Source organism: Ranitomeya variabilis, chromosome 2 (genome assembly GCF_051348905.1).
Source record: "Ranitomeya variabilis isolate aRanVar5 chromosome 2, aRanVar5.hap1, whole genome shotgun sequence".
NCBI lineage: Eukaryota > Metazoa > Chordata > Amphibia > Anura > Dendrobatidae > Ranitomeya > Ranitomeya variabilis.
In genome coordinates this window covers 429,000,016-429,014,703 of record NC_135233.1, presented here as the reverse complement: position 1 = coordinate 429,014,703, position 14,688 = coordinate 429,000,016, and the positions used below count along the sequence as shown (strand labels likewise).

The following is a 14,688-nucleotide window of genomic DNA, read 5'->3' as shown; positions in this document are numbered from 1 at the left end:
AACACTGTCCCTACTGTGAAGCATGGAGGAGGCTCTGTTATGTTCTGGGGTTGCTTTCCCACTGTGGAGGGAATACTCTTTTGTATCGCCTCATACTGAGAAAGGGCTAGATAAGAAGAGTCAAATTCATTTTCTCCATACACCTAAAGCAGGCTGCAAACAGCCGAAACGCGTTGTATATATAGTTTTTGTTTTCTATCAGTTTGAATAAAATTTTTATCCACAAGGAACCTGAATTTCCCTCACCTTGATTCCTCTCGGTGGCAAAGACAGCGCCATTCCCTGGTTCTCATTTCTGGCATCCACTTTAGGATAGATATATGTTTATCCCAGAAATGTTTAGGTTTAGGCTGTGTTCACATCTGTGTTGGAGGCTCTGCTCAGAACCTTCATTGCTGATTAGCTACTTACCGGGGAAAAAAAGCTCGGAATGACGACATTTTTTCTTACAGAAAAAAGCCCTAAAAATACATTTGTTAACATTTATTCTGATCATTTCAAATTTTCCCATTTCTGTTTTGCATTTTACTCTTCTGCACATTTTTTAAATTAATATATCAATATCATATCACATGTCATCACGCTCATCGTTCCATGTCCCATTAGGGCTCGCAAATTAAATTCCAAATTATCGCATCAGTATGTTTTTTTGACAAGTGGAAATTTGGAAATTCATAGTAATTCCTGGCTGTAATAAAGTCCTTAATTCTGATAATAATAAAAAAAAATATATAACAAACAAAAAAACTAAACATTTATTTCATATGACCAAGCCCTTTTGGGCAATTTATGTATAATTGAAAAAGTGTAATTCCCCCCTCCCTTGCCCATCAGATCAACTGTAATCCATGAAGAGACCTCACACTTCATTATCACCTAATAATAACTACCGTAATTAATTCAGGAGGATCAGTACATGTCAAACAGATTAATACACTGCGTATGGAGCAGATTAATGGAGCGCAGTGATGTCCCTTAGAAAAACAGTATCCTCCTGCCCTTATAAATACAGCATTAGTGAACAGATGGTTTTTTGAGTTGGGGAGTGTTTGATAGAAGTAATAACTCAATATCTTGTACATTATATTAATACAATGAATTCTCCAATTAAACAGGATATATATATATATATATATATATATATATATATATATATATATATATACATACATACACACACCGTATTTTTTGGTGTATAAGACGACTGGGCGTATAAGACGACCCCCAACTTTTCCATATAAAATATGGAATTTGGGATATGCCCGCTGTATAAGACGGGGGTCATCTTATACGCCCAGTCATCTTATACGGCGTGTGGTTCCCAGGGTCTGAAGGAGAGGAGACTCTCCTTCAGGCCCTGGGATCCATATTCATGTTAAAAATAAAGAATAAAAATAAAAAATATATATATACTCACCCCTCCGAGAAGCCTGGCTGTCACTGCTGCAAGCGTCTGCCTCCGTTCCTAAGAATTGCAGAGCATGAAGGACCCTCGATGACGTCGCAGTCCTGTGATTGGTCCGTGACCGCTCATGTGACCGGTCACCTGACCGTGACGTCATCGAAGGTCCTTCACGCTCTGAAATTCTTAGGAATGGAGGCAGACGCTTGCAGCGGTGACAGCCAGGCTTCTCGGAGGGGTGAGTATATACATATTTTTTATTTTTATTCTTTATTTTTTACATGAATATGGATCCCAGGGCCTGAAGGAGAGTTTCCTCTCCTTCAGACCCTGGGAACATCCAGGATCGCTCCCTGCACATGCCGTACCTGGCGTATAAGACGACCCCCGACTTTTGGGCCAATTTTTAGGGGTTAAAAAGTCGTCTTATACGCCGGAAAATACGGTATATATATATATATATATATTTTTTTTTTTTTAATATACAGGTACTTCTCACAAAATTAGGTTGGCTTACCTTCCCTGCCTTCTGGACATCTGTCAAGTCAGCAGTCTTCCCCATGATTGTGGAGCTACTGAAACAGAATAAGGGACCGTTTTAAACACTTTGTAGGGTTTTTTTGTTAATTATTCTAAGTTACTGAGATAATGACTTTTGGGTTTTCATTGGCTGTAAGCCATAATCATCAACATTAATAGAAATAAACACGTGAAATAGATCACTTTGTCTGTAATTACTCTATATAATATATGAGTTTCACTCTTTGTATTGAAGAACTGAAATAAACTACGGTAACTTTTTGATGAGATTCTAATTTTGTGAGAAGCACCAGTATATCAGAAGCAGGGAACGTATAGCGAGTGCTCAGTAACTGGTGATTACTCGTGATCATATCATCCGATCCTGCAGTCATAACCCTTTTCCATCTGTCCCATACGTCCTAAAAGGAATTTGTCATCAGAAAATGACCCATTCTTTGTTTGGTCTTACAACCATTTAAAAATATATATATATTATTAAAATTCAATCTCATCTTGCCATTTTCACAGTGTTTTTTTTTAAACACTTATACTTCTTGTTTTTTCAGGAAGAGCTTTCAGCAGGCTCCTTATCATCAGAGGCTGGATTATACTGACAAGAACACAGCTGATAACTCAGGATACAGCGATCACAATAGGCGATGTCACAGATGACCCTGATGGACTTTTGCACCCGCTCATTAGTGACAGCAGATGTTGTAGCGGTATTATTTTGCCGCAGAGTCCGGCAGATGTCATACAGATACAGATACTTTCTTTGCTTCCCAGTGGCGTAGGAAGGGGGGTGCGGGGGGGGGCGGGCCGCCCCGGGCGGCACAATGCGGGGGGGCGGCACAATGCGGGGGTGAGTCAGTGGCGTATCTAGGGGGGGAGCAGCCGGCAGGGGGGCGCAGTCGGGCCGCCTAAAGCGGCGGTCCGCAGTATCTCCCCCGGCGGCTGCATTCTGTCACCCCCCGCACTGGGAGTCAGCTGTTCTCTGTGCCGACTGTCAAGCTGACAGCCGGCACAGAGAAGCTGCGGCGCGCCGGCTCCCAGTGTTCAATTGTACTCGTATCTGAGATGCGAGTACAATTGAAGCTCTGACTTCCGGGTCAGAGCGACGCCAGCAGCGTGATCAGGTCATGTGATCACGCTGCTGACGTCACTCACCTGCGCGGCAGAGCAGACTCAGAGGCAGAGCAGGAGGGATGCAGATCGGTGGTAAGTGCTCCTGTGGAGCTGAAGACACCGAACCGAAGGTGCAGGGGGGGAATTTACTGTGTGGGGAAGGGGGGCATATATTGTGGGGGGGATTTACTGTGAGTGGAGGCTGGAGCTGAAGACACCGAAGGTGCAGGGGGGGATTTACTGTGAGTGGGGATGGGGGAAAATATTGTGTGGGGGGATTTACTGTGAGTGGGGATGGGGGCATTTATTGTGGGGGGGATTTACTGTGAGTGGGGATGGGGGCATTTATTGTGGGGGGGATTTACTGTGAGTGGGGATGGGGGCATATATTGTGGGGGGGATTTACTGTGAGTGGGGATGGGGGCATTTATTGTGGGGGGGGATTTACTGTGAGTGGGGATGGGGGCATTTATTGTGGGGGGGATTTACTGTGAGTGGAGCTGAAGACACCGAAGGTGCAGGGGGGGATTTACTGTGAGTGGGCATGGGGGAAAATATTGTGGGGGGGATTTAATGTGAGTGGGCATGGGGGAAAATATTGTGGGGGGGATTTAATGTGAGTGGGCATGGGGGAAAATATTGTGGGGGGGATTTAATGTGAGTGGGGATGGGGGGCATATATTCTGGGGGGGATTTACTGTGAATGGGGATGGGGGGGATTTCATCTGAGTGGGGATAGTGGGATATTATTGGATTGGGGATATTTAATATGAGTGGAGATGGGGGGATTTATTGTGGGGGGAGATTTAATGTGAGTGGAGATGGGGTATTTATTGTGTGTGGGGGGAGATTTGTCATGGGGATGGGGGGGATTTAATGTGTGGGGGAGATCTGAGGACACAAAATGAAGAGCAAAGGGGGAGATGGGGGGGCATATATGAGGAAACAGTATGGGGGATGGGTGCAGACAGCTTGGGGTCAAACAGGGGAATGTATGCGGACACAGTATGAGTAGCGATGTGAAAAACGTATGTGGACAGAGTACGGGGAGTGAGGGTGTTGGGATGTGTGCATGCATAGCATGGGGGACAGTGTAAGGGCACAGCCAGGAGGGGATAGTATACAAAGGAGGGGGAGTGTGATGAGAGAGTACAGTATAAATACTGGGCCCTATAGGGGGGACACAGTGTGAGAGGTCAGTGTGAAGAGGGGTCCGGTATAGAAAGGAGAGGTCAGTGTGAAGAGCAAGTACCATAAGACAGACAGTGTGGGGGTCATATTTTATGCAGACAATATAGTGCGGGGAAATTTTTTATTCAGGAGCATTATAATGACACTTGTATCTTTAAGGGCGTCATGTGGAGACTTTCTGCAAAAGAGCGGAGAAGATGGAAGTCTGCAGAGACGGCTGTGGATGAGAAAACTCATCATGGGATCTGGACAAGATGAAGAAAAGAAGAACGACTCCAGAGACGACGTCATCTATAAGGTACCTGGATGTAAATGTTATTGGTGATACTGACTAACTCTCATGTTTTATTTATGTTAGGAGCATTAAAGGGGATGTCCAGGTTTGTGATGAGTCTGCAGTCATTCTTTGTGACTGCAGACTTCTGACTTCACAGTGCGCCCTGCACACTGTCAGGATTCTCTGGTGCTGGCGATTTACATACATGCGGTCACGTGCTGACTAGACATGTGTGGCCTCACTCTATGAAAATGAACTGAGCGAGGCCAGGCACGTCTAGTCGGAATGTGGTCGGAAGTATACAAATCGCATGCTTGTGCTGACATGACTGTCCACCGGCCAGGGAGAATCCTAAAAGTGTGCAATGCATTAGTTGTGAGAATTCAGAAGCTGCGATGTCAGGATTCAGCTCTGCAGGTTCCAGTCGTTGACACATGGACACGTCACTCATATGCGATTTTCATACTCATGGTCCTGTAACAACGAGCTTCTCTTCTGCTTCTCTCAGTTTTTCACTGAACATTGGGAGCTTAAGGGAGAGGAGCTCGTCAGTACATGACTAAGTGTGAAAATCGCATACGTTCTAGGGGGGGGGGGGGCGCCAAACTCGGGAACAGCCCCGGGCGGCAAAAGCTCTAGCTACGCCCCTGTTGCTTCCTTTTTATTTTGCACCTCTTACTGCAGCTCATAATCTACGACTTCTATGGCATGGGAAGTCTGGCTGGTGGCACCTTGTGATATCTTACCTCTTTACACCCCCAATCCCGCCTGCCTCGCTCTTTCATAGTCCTCGCTTTGTAGTTGTTGTGTCGCCAGCATTTCATCAGTAGTCTCATGACAGCGACGTCTCGGCCCGTGCAGGTGTCTACAGAACAAAGATTTTACAAGCAGACGTGAGACACTTTGTAGCAGGACCAGGGAAGTACGAGATGGTATCACAAAGCCGTGTCTCATGTCCTAATGTTCTCTGCTTATCAATACGGTGCTTTTATTTTATATTTTTTAATTTTCCACCATGTATAAAAAGTCCATACAAGAAAGAATTACAACTACATAAAAAGGCTTCAGTAGACTGAAATACACCACCTGTCTCTACAGAGGTGCAGGCTCAGCCCTATAAATCCCCCGTGCTTTACACTGCAGCTACACTCCATTAACATTAAAATTACCTCCAAGGATCGGACTTTTTCCAGCACGTCCGACAGATGAGTGATTAGATTGGGGACAAGTTATCACCTTGATCACTTTGTAGTAACCCTCAAATCATTTCTGCTGAAAGATCTTGATGCCATTAACCCTTCCTGTCCAGACCTTTTACTAATCTCTAACGACCCTGAATGATTACATGGACCCATCTCAGTAACATGACTGCAGCCCCTGACACATGGCCATATCACCGGTCAGCGGGCCCCGGCCCCATTAACGATCATATACCGGTACATCGTCTCTGGTTCTCAGGAGACGGAAGGAGTCTTACACCATCATAATATGACTCTTCATCTTCGTCTCACTGTTTACATGCAGTAAATGATGGGAATATTTACAGTACCAGGAATCAATCTATCTATCATCTAAAGATAAAAAATTGGAACAGCACTTTACCAATAGGTGGGTGCATGCCTCCCAGACAAAATATTATAATGCCGCTGCTGCCGCCTCCTCCGCCCTGTCATACTTACCTGTCTTCAGCATCCCGGCGCGCCTCTCCTTCTGCGGCGTCTTCCCCTCTGCGCTCGCTCCCGGTCTCTGCTACTCGTGCGCGCGCGCATACCATGTTCAGAGCTGCGCACGCGCACTTCTAATCTTCTGCCGGCGCTCCTTTTCGTCCTCTCTATGCTCTTGGAGGACTAGTACCCAGAAGTCAGCGCTCCTTATCGTCCTCTCAATGGTTCTGGAGGACTGGTAGCCGGAAGTGCCACGCTGCCTTATGGTATTTAAGCTACTTCCTCCCGTCCCTCTGTGCCTGGTGATAATTTGTTCCTTCAAATGCTCTTGGCCGCCCTTGGTCTCAGAGTCCGTTTCCCTCTGACTTTGGGTTATTCCTCTCCTCCCGGTACTCTGCCAGTCTCTGCGTTTCTTCAGTACCTCCTTCAGTCCCTGTATCGCTGCAGTACCTCCGTCAGTCCCTGTGTCACTGCAATTCCTCCGTCAGTCCCTGAGTCACTGCTATACCTCCATCAGTCCCCATATCGCTGCAGTACCTCGGTCGGTCCCTTTGCCTCCGCAGTGCTTCGGCAGTGTCTGTGTTGCTGCAGTGTTCTCGCTATCCTTTTGTCCCCGTCATTCCCGCCAGTTCTGTGTCTCTGCAGTACTCTCCTATCCTGTGGTCCTACCGTCTCCACCTCTTCTTGGTCTTCTCCTGTCCCGGTCCTCCAGCTTCCGTGGCGATAGTCCCTCACGGGCCTGCCCCTAACTCTCCCTGTATAGGGGGCGGTCTATCTGGCCAGCTCGTCCGTGGGGGGTTCGTCGTCGCGTTCTAGAGGGTCCACTCTTCGTTTTCCCTCTTTGAACCGTCACAGTATCACCAGGCCATAAACCCTGCTGGTATCTCCGCCACTCAAAAGGAGTTAATTTTTTTGCGGGAGAACCAGACTAGAATCATGTCCTTTCTCAAGAACATGGAGTCTCGTCTCGTGGCGTTACAGTCTACCGACCCTGGTAACGCCTTCTAGTTGGCGGCTCTTCAGCAAGAGTTAAGTCAACAACGGGACACTCAGTCCCATATTTTGAATGTTATGGCCTCTATCGATAATCGGCTTCTCTCCCCTCAGACTGCCGCTTCTACTCCTGTACAGGCGTCCGCTCCGCAGCCCTTGCCCCGTCTAGCCAGGCCACCTTGGTATGGTGGGGATCCTAAATTATGTCGCGGGTTTCTCAATCAGTGTCAACTACACTTTGAATTATCCCCGCTACTGTACCCTACTGACCGAGCAAAGGTGGCTTTTGTGGTCTCCCATTTGGAGGGCGAAGCTTTGGCTTGGGTGAACCCTCTTTGGGAGCAAGATGATCCTGTGGTTTCTCAACTTGCTCTCTTTTTAGACACTTTTCGCAAGGTGTTTGATGAACCTGGTCGTCTGGTGTCGACTACTGAGTCCCTTTTCAACCTTAGTCAGGGGACCCTTTCTGTAGCCCAATATGCCATCCGTTTCCGGATGCTGTCCTCTGATCTAGGTTGGAGTAATGAGGCTTTGGTAGGAGCATTTTGGCGACGTCTGTCTTCTCGTATTAAGGATGAGCTGGCAGGGCGGGATACTCCTGCTTTGGATGACCTTATCTCTTTGGCGACTTGCATCAATTTGCGCTTCCAGGAAGGTTCTCGTGAGCTTGTCAGAGAGAGGAGACCTCCTCGTTTATCCTCTGTTACACGAGGTACTTCTTTTTCCCAAACCACTTTAGCTTCTTCCTCTTCTTCCCCTGAGCCTATACAGGTAGATCGCCTCAAGCCTGCAGAACGCCAAAAGGAGAGACTCGCACAGGGCTTATGCTTCTATTGTGGCAGCGCTTCTCATCTTCTGCGTTCCTGTCCTCAGAAGCCGGGAAATGCCTCCGCCTAGGTCAGGTAAGAGAGGCCTCCCTAGGTAGCCATGATTCCTCTCCACCTTTGATTTTGTCTGTTATTTTACAAATGGGTTCCAGTCGCTTCTCTCTTGAGGCTTATGTAGATTCTGGTGCGGCTGGGAATTTTGTTCAACTTGAGCTGGTCGAGAAGCTTGGGATTCCTGTCAGATCCTTGGAGGTTCCTAGGCAAATAGCTTCTGTCGACGGTCAGCTTTTGCGGGAGGTCGTTACTTCCGTCACCGAGGAGATTGAGATTCAAATTGGAGCTCTACATCGTGAAAAGTTGGCATTTTATGTTTTACCGTCTTTATCCCATGCGTTTCTTTTAGGACTCCCCTGGCTAAGAAATCATGAACCTACTCTGAACTGGCGTACTGGAGACGTCCTATCCTGGGGACAGTTTTGTCAAAACAGATGCCTATTTCCCATCAAGCCTGCTAGTTTTTCTCCCTCGGCTCTGGAACTAGCGCATCTACCCGCGGCTTATCACTCTTTTTCAGAAGTTTTCAACAAAAAGGAAGCAGAGATCTTACCTCCGCATCGCCCATACGACTGTCCGATAGATCTTTGTATCCGGCTCTACTCCTCCTAGAGGTCGTATTTATCCTCTGTCAGCCTCCGAGACTCAAGCCATGTCTGAATACGTTCAAGAGAATCTGGCCAGAGGCTTTATTCGGAAGTCCTCCTCACCTGCAGGAGCTGGTTTTTTCTTCGTTAAGAAGAAGGACGGTTCCCTTCGTCCCTGCATTGATTACCGTGGCCTCAATAACATCACCATTAAGAACAAGTATCCACTTCCTCTCATCCCGGAACTTTTTGATCGTCTGCGTAGAGCACGAATCTTCACTAAACTGGATCTCAGGGGAGCTTACAACTTGATCCGAATTCGTTCGGGGGACGAATGGAAGACTGCGTTTAACACCAGAGACGGTCATTATGAGTATTTGATGATGCCTTTTGGCTTATGTAATGCTCCCGCCGTTTTTCAAGAGTTGGTGAATAATGTTTTTCGGGACCTACTTCACACCTGTGTTGTGGTGTATTTGGATGACATCCTTGTGTTTTCACCGGATCTGCTTTCTCATGGGAGACATGTGTGGCAAGTTCTTCTCCGTCTGATGGAGAATCGTCTGTATGCAAAACTGGAGAAGTGTTTCTTTGAACAGTCGTCCCTGCCGTTTTTGGGTTTCATCATCTCCGATTCTGGTCTGTGTATGGATCCGGGTAAAGTTTTTGCCGTACTCAACTGGCCACGTCCCCTTGGGGTTAAGGCGATTCAGCATTTTCTAGGATTTGCGAATTACTATCGACAGTTTATTCCTCACTTCTCCTCCTTGTCAGCTTCCATCTCCTCCTTGATAAAGAAGGGCGCCAATCCTCATCTTTGGCCAGCAGAGGCTGAAAAGGCTTTCCTCTCTCTCAAAGAAGCATTCGCCTCCGCTCCTTTACTCCATCGCCCTGAAGCTAATAAACCCTTCTTCCTAGAGGTTGACGCCTCTGCAATCGGAGCCGGAGCTGTGCTTTCTCAGAAGTCTGGTTGTCTTGTGCCCTGTGGTTTCTTCTCCAAGAGTTTCTCGTCTTCTGAAAGAAATTATTCCATTGGTGACCGAGAACTTTTGGCCATTAAATTGGCATTGGAGGAATGGAGGTATCTGTTGGAAGGAGTCTTACATCCCTTTGTCATCTTTACGGATCATAAGAATTTGGCATACATCCGTTCTGTGCACCGACTGAATCCACGACAGGCCAGGTGGGCCTTGTTCTTTGCCCGATGTGACTTTTAACTTCGCTTCCTGCCTGGAGAAAAAGAACTTCAAAGCTGACGCTCTATCCAGGTCCTTCTTGTCGGTGGATGCTGAGGAGGAATCGACGCACATCATTGACCCTGCTAGAGTCATCACACTTGCTCCGGTCTCTATGACCTCTTTACCTCCGGGTAAGACTTTCGTTTCTGAGAGGAACAGAAGACGTGTGTTACTCTGGGGACATGCCTCCAAGCTGCGGGCCATGTCGCTTTCAAGAAAACTCTTGATCTAATAGCTCGCTTCTACTGGTGGCCGACTCTTTTGAAGGATGTTTGAGCTTTTGTCGTCTCTTGTCCTTCCTGTGCCAAGAACAAAGTACCCAGGCGGCTACCTTCCGGGCTTCTTCTTCCTCTTCCGGTGCCTACTGCTCCGTGGCAACATATTGCAATGGATTTCTTAACTGATCTGCCTCGTTCCTGTGGTTGTACCGTCATCCTCGTGGTTGTGGACCGTTTTTCTAAAATGGCACATTTCATTGCTCTCCCTGGTCTGCCTTCGGCTCCTGTATTGGTAAAGATTTTCGTTCAACATATTTTTCGCATTCATGGTCTTCCTCAGCACATTGTTTCTGACCGTGGAGTTCAGTTCACCGCTCGATTCTGGAGATCTCTCTGTAAGTCATTGAACATTTCGCTTGATTTTTCTTCCGCCTATCATCCACAGTCCAACGGCCAAGTGGAGCGTACCAATCAGATCCTGGTTACTTATCTCCGGCATTTTTCCAACGCTCATCAGAATGATTGGTCTGACTTACTACCATGGGCCCAGTTTTCTTCTAATAATCACACCAGCGAAGCTTCTACCAAATCTCCATTTTTTGTCGTCTACGGACAACATCCTGGTCTTCCTCTACCGGTTCCTCCTGTCTCTACTGAGCCGGTGGCAGATCTTCTGTCTAGAGAATTCTCCAAGGTCTGGCAGGAGACCAAGTCTGCTCTCGAACTAGCTCAGCATAGGATGAAGAGGCATGCAGATAAAAGGCGTCTTGATTCTCCTGAATTCTGTCCTGGGGACAAGGTCTGGCTTTCTTCTAGATTTATTCGCCTTAAAATCCCTTCACATAAACTGGGTCCCCGTTATATTGGTCCTGTCGAGGTTTTGGCACGTATTAACAATGTTTCTTACAAACTTAAGTTACCTGCCTCTCTTCGTATCCCTAATCCCTTTCATGTATCTCTCCTTAAGAATGTAGTTTTTAATCAGTTTCATACCTCGACTCTTTCTTCACCTTCGCCTGTTTCCGCAGACAATGTTTTTGAGGTTAAGGACATTTTGGCCATGAAAAAAATTAGAGGTAGAACTTTGTTTTTGGTCGACTGGAAGGGTTTCGGTCATGAGGAGAGATCCTGGGAGCCTTGAGAGAATATTCAGGCTCCTCGAGTTTTAGCTAAGTTTCTTTCTGGCCTAAAGAGGAGGGAGGGATGTAAAGACGGAGGGGTACTGCTGCCGCCTCCTCCGCCCTGTCATACTTACCTGTCTTCAGCGTCCCGGCGCGCCTCTCCTTCTGTGGCGTCTTCCCCTCTGCGCTCGCTCCCGGTCTCTGCTACTTGTGCGCGCGCGCATACCATGTTCAGAGCTGCGCGCGCGCACACTTCTAATCTTCTGCCGGCGCTCCTTTTCGTCCTCTCTATGCTCTTGGAGGACTAGTACCCAGAAGTCGGCGCTCCTTATCGTCCTCTCGATGGTTCTGGAGGACTGCTACCCGGAAGTGCCGCACTGCCTTAAGGTATTTAAACTACTTCCTTCCACCCCTCTGTGCCTGGTGATCATTTGTTCCTTCAAGTGCTGCTGGCCGCCCTTGGTCTCTGAGAGTCCGTTTCCCTCTGAATTTGGGTTATTCCTGTCCTCCCGGTACTCTGCCAGTCTCTGCATCTCTTCAGTACCTCCTTCAGTCCCTGTATCGCTGCAGTACCTCCGTCAGTCCCTGTGTCACTGCTATACCTCCGTCAGTCCCCGTACCGCTGCAGTACCTCGGTCGGTCCCTTTGCCTCCGCAGTGCTTCGGCAGTGTGTATTGCTGCAGTGTTCTCGCTATCCTTTTGTCCCTGTCATACCCGCCAGTTCTGTGTCTCTGCAGTACTCTCCTATCCTGTTGTCCTACCGTCTCCACCTCTTCTTGGTCTTCTCCCGTCCCTGTCCTCCAGCTTCCATGGCGATAGTCCCTCACGGGCCTGCCCCTAACTCTCCCTGTATAGGGGGCGGTCTGTCTGGCCAGCTCGTCCGTGGGGGTTTCGTCGTCGCAGTCTAGAGGGTCCACTCTTCGTTTTCCCTCTTTGAACCGTCACAAATATCCAAGACTTGCCGCAATCCAGACATGGGAAGAAATGCAGGCAGCACTCTATAGCTTAAAGGTGAAAAAAAATGTGGTTTTATTTCAAACCCACATGCTGTGGCAACGTTTCGGCTCAAATGAGGGCTTGAAAAAGGCTCATTTGAGCCGAAATGTTGCTACAGCATGTGGGTTTGAAATAAAACCACATTTTTTCAGTTTTAAGCTATAGAGTGCTGCCTGCATTTTTCCCCATATCGATTATCTATCTATTATCTATTTATATATCTAACTATCTATCTATATATATATCATCTATCTATCCATTTATCTATCTACAGTGCCTTGCGAAAGTATTTGTCTCCCTGTAACTTTTCAACCTTTTCCCACATATCATGCTTCAAACATAAAGATACCAAATGTAAATTTTTGGTGAAGAATCAAAAACAAGTGGAACACAATTGTGAAGTTGAATGACATTTATTGGTTATTTTAAATTTTTGTGGAAATTCAAAAACTGAAAAGTGGGGCGTGCAATATTATTCGATCCCTGTAACTTAATACTTTGTTGTGTCACCTTTTGCTGCGATTACAGCTGCAAGTCGCTTGGGGTATGTCTCTATCAGTTTTGTACATCGAGAGACTGAAATTCTAGTGAGGCAACACTGTGCCACCGTCCCTTTAAAGGGAGGCCGGCATGACAAGGAGACGTGGGATGATAAGGAGCGATTTGGTTTTAAAAGTAAATAAAGGGTTAATGGGAATGCTGAGGTGATGAGATCACTGTTTGGGAGGGGCAGAGGGATTCAAAAAAGGCGGGTTTATAAATAGTGCAGCCATATTGGTGGGACAAACAGTCAGGTACCCACCTGTTAGAAGAAGCTCCCTATCACATGGCAGATATGGAGGTGGAAGCCCTGCTTCAAAGCTTGAGGGAGGCTGCGGGCACCCAAGGAACAGCAAGGCTGCAGACTTCCATCAGCAGCCTATTGCAGGGGGCGGCAGCAGGAGGCTCACAAACCTCATCTGTTGGCAGACGGCCGCGGAGAGCTATGCCTCCGGCACGCCTTAGCCCAGATGCCACCCCCAGGGTCCGGCGCCGAGTACCCTCCGGTTCCTGACACTGGCCACAGGCAGCCCGCGCCTCCTCAGAGAACCGGGAGGAATCTGAGCAGATGGCGGGACCTGCAGCAGGGGGAGGCGTCCACTTCCCTCGCGGCGGTGAGTGTCCCCCAGCGGGAGTCGGGACCAGGGACGGCGGGCGCTTGCACGGCAGCAAGGCCTGCTCTGCGAGGTCGAGAGCGGGAGACCAGGAGGCAGGGGCCTTACCTTTCAGCCCCTCAGCATGGGAGTCATAGCGGGCGGCAGCCGGCCGGCCCAGGCAGCAGCGCGCGGTCAGCGACGGCGCCACGCGGTAGGCAGAGGAACAGCGCAGGCCGAGTTGGGGGATCGATTCCCATGGCCTTCCTGGGAGGCGGGCAGCGATCAGCAGCCTCGGGCGGCGATTCTGGATTCCCTGCACAAGCGCAGGGAAGCTCATGTGCGGCAGCACAAAACGTGACAGGAGTCACTTACATTTACAGCACAGCATCAGCCTCAGGGGTCCCTGGCCTGGCAGCTACAGCACCAGCTGAAAATGTCCAGCAGCCGAGCCTACAGGTCGACCCAGCGCCTACAACTGGAGCAGAGGATCTATCTATGAGTGCTACAGGACGTTTTCATCAGGATGCAGGATCTACGGCTGGTGGGGTCACAGCACCCAGGTGAGAGTGAGCGTATTTTTCCTTTTAATCCCTGCTTACCTTTTTTTGAGAGTTCGGGGCGGGAGTTGTTGTCTGGGGGGTGACCGAGGGCATGGGTTTATTGTTACACGGACTTAGGGATTTAGCCTTGCTACTGGGGGAGGTGTGAGAGGAGCATCTCGATTGGCAGCTTGGTTGGGGGATGGGAATTCCGTATTAGGCACTAGAGGTTTTGCTGACAATGGGGGAATTTCAAATACAGTGGTTGCTGATGCTAGTAGACTCGGCTAGTACTAGTTTTAGCACATGGGCGGGTGGCGAGAAAGAGAAGGATGACACGGTGCACCTGGATGATGCAGCGAAAGGAGAGGTATATGTATGTTTCGAAGGCCCTTTGGGTGCTCACTTAAAAAGCGAGGTGAGAGACAAGATATGGAAAGGGGAATATATAGAGATTTTTTCTCTGTTGCCGTTAGAACTTTTCAACTTGGATAGGGTTAGGAAGGAGGATACTAAAAAAAGAGGATGAAGAAAGGATGAGGTACTGGTTAATCCCTAGAACTTTCCCGAATTGGTTACAAGCGTTCGCCATTTTGGCAAGTGTAATTGGGGAGAAGGCACCAGAGAATTGTTCAGGTCTGTTTTGTTACATGGATGCAATAGGTGAGGCGTATAGGGTCTATGGGGGACAAGGCTGGTTAAGATACGACGAACAGTTTTGCCAGCGTAAAGCGGTTCGACCTAGTATTAGATGGGACCACAAGGATATTGCGTTATGGATGAAGGTGATGATTCCTT

At 48.1% G+C, this 14,688-nt stretch overlaps 1 long non-coding RNA gene across 6 annotated transcripts in view; it reads right to left on the bottom strand.

Annotated features, from left to right (window-relative positions):
- LOC143806426 (uncharacterized) overlaps positions 1 to 14,688 on the bottom strand; it is a 269,413-nt gene that overhangs the window by 178,252 nt on the left and 76,473 nt on the right. For 5 of the 6 annotated variants that reach the window (XR_013221449.1, XR_013221452.1, XR_013221451.1 and 2 more), the window contains exons 3-4: positions 5,264 to 5,382; positions 1,920 to 1,977 (exon numbers count right to left, since the gene is read on the bottom strand). This is a non-coding gene — a long non-coding RNA (uncharacterized LOC143806426). The remainder of the gene's footprint in view (positions 1 to 1,919; positions 1,978 to 5,263; positions 5,383 to 14,688) is intronic. The other variant, XR_013221450.1, reaches the window with a different exon arrangement.